The 1,944-nt window shown below is 36.4% G+C and overlaps 1 non-coding gene across 1 annotated transcript; it reads right to left on the bottom strand.

Annotated features, from left to right (window-relative positions):
* Positions 1-308: 308 nt before the first annotated feature.
* LOC118652211 lies at positions 309-415 on the bottom strand. Its single transcript, XR_004966479.1, has one exon. It is a non-coding gene; the product is annotated as a U6 spliceosomal RNA (small nuclear RNA).
* Between the last annotated feature and the right edge of the window lie 1,529 nt (positions 416-1,944).

Below are 1,944 nucleotides of genomic sequence, written 5' to 3'. Positions count from 1 at the left end.
AAAGTTCCTTCTTTTTTATAGCGGCGTAGTATTCCATTGTATAGATGTACTACAGTTTTTTAATCCACTCATCTGCTGATAGGCACTTAGGTTGTCTCCAAATCTTAGCTATGGTAAGTTGTGCTGCTATGAACATAGGGGTGCATGTATCCTTTCTGATTGGGTTTCTGGTTTCTTGGGATATAGTCCTGAAAGTGGGATTACTGGGTCAAATGGGAGTCCCGTTTTTAACTTTTTGAGGAAACTCCATACTGTTCACAGTGGCTGCACTAGTCTGCATTCCCACCAGCAGTGCATGAGGGTTCCTTAAAAATATGAAATGCTTTATGAATTTTCATGTCATCCTTGCACAGGGGCCTTGCCAATCTTCTCTGTATCATTCCAAATTTAGTATATGTGCTGCCGAAGCGAGCACAATCACTTAAGTCCTTCAAGATTGTTTGGCCATTCTACATATTTTGCATTTCCATGTATATTTGAGAGCCAATTTATCAATTTCTATAAAAAAAAAAAACTCCTCAGATTTTGATTGGAATTTCATTAACTCTCTGGATCAATTTTCGAATAATGACATCTCACCAATATGAATTTTTTAACTTATAAGCATAGTTTATCTCTCTATCTGTTTAGCATTTCTTTCTCTCAGTAAGTTTTTATGTTTTCAATATAGAAGTTTAATGTTTTTAGTAAAATTTTCCCTAAATAGTTTTATGCTACTTAAATAGCATCTTTGGAATTCCTTTTTTTTTTAATTGTTTAGTGCTAGTGTATAGGAAGACAATCTTAGTATATTAATCTTCTATCTGGCAAGCTTGCTAAATTGACTTGCTAGTGTTAATAGGTTTTATTATTGTCTTGGTAGAGTGCTTGGGATTTTTTACATATACAATCATGCCATTTGTGAATAAAGACCATTTACTTCTTGTCTAATCCATGTACTTTTAAATTTTTTCTCTTGCCTTATTCTCCGGACTAAGACCTCCAGCACAATATTGAGTGTAAGTGCTAAGAATAGACATCCTTTCCTTGTTCCCAATTTTAGCCTTTGATCATTAAGTATAATTAAAGCTGTATGTTTTCTGCTGGTGTGTTTACTGTTGATGAGCACTATTTTTAATGCTTTTCTTCCAGTCATGGAATGGGTTAGTATAAATATTTTCATACATTAATTTAAATTTGCGACTAACTTCTCACCTTGTCCATTACAAGTCACCCTTAACAGAACTGGCTCTACCTATGAAGAAAAAAATCCATAATGTGGCACTGCTGGGATTCAGAAGCAGTGGCCTCAAAGATCTAGTGAATACAAGGTATTTCAAAGTAGCAAATAAGGACAGGGTCAGAACTAAAATTACAGAGTACTTCCTCTCAGACCCCATATGAGGCCTTTTATGTGTGTCATCTCCACTTCTTTTCTTATCTGTGCAGAGTCAGAACTTTATTTATTTATTTATTTATTTATTTATTTATTTATTTCTATTAATCCTCACCCAAGGATATTTTTTCCATTCATTTTTAGAGAAAGTGGAAGGGGGGGAGGAGAACGAGACAGAAACATAAACATGAGAGAGACGCATCAATTGGTTGCCTCCTTCTCTTGCCCGGACCGGGCCTGGGGATTGAACTTGCAACCCAGGCACATGCCCTTGACCGGGAATCAAGCCTGAGACTCTTTGGTGTGTGGGGCAATGCTCTAAGCACTGAGGACACCAACCAGGGCCAGAATCAGAACTTTTACATAATTCTACATATGATCCCCGACTTATGATGGTTCAACTTACAATTTTCAACTTTACAATGGTGTGAAAGCAATGCATGCAGTAGAAACTAAACTTTGAATATTAATTGTGATCTTTCCCAGGCTACAAAAATGCGGTATAATACTCTCTCATGATGGTGGGCATGAAGTGATTTTGCCCAACTGTAGCTCATGTAAGTGTTCTG

This window comes from Myotis myotis, unplaced genomic scaffold (genome assembly GCF_014108235.1).
Source record: "Myotis myotis isolate mMyoMyo1 unplaced genomic scaffold, mMyoMyo1.p scaffold_m19_p_3, whole genome shotgun sequence".
NCBI lineage: Eukaryota > Metazoa > Chordata > Mammalia > Chiroptera > Vespertilionidae > Myotis > Myotis myotis.
This window is presented reverse-complemented; position numbering and strand designations above follow the sequence as displayed.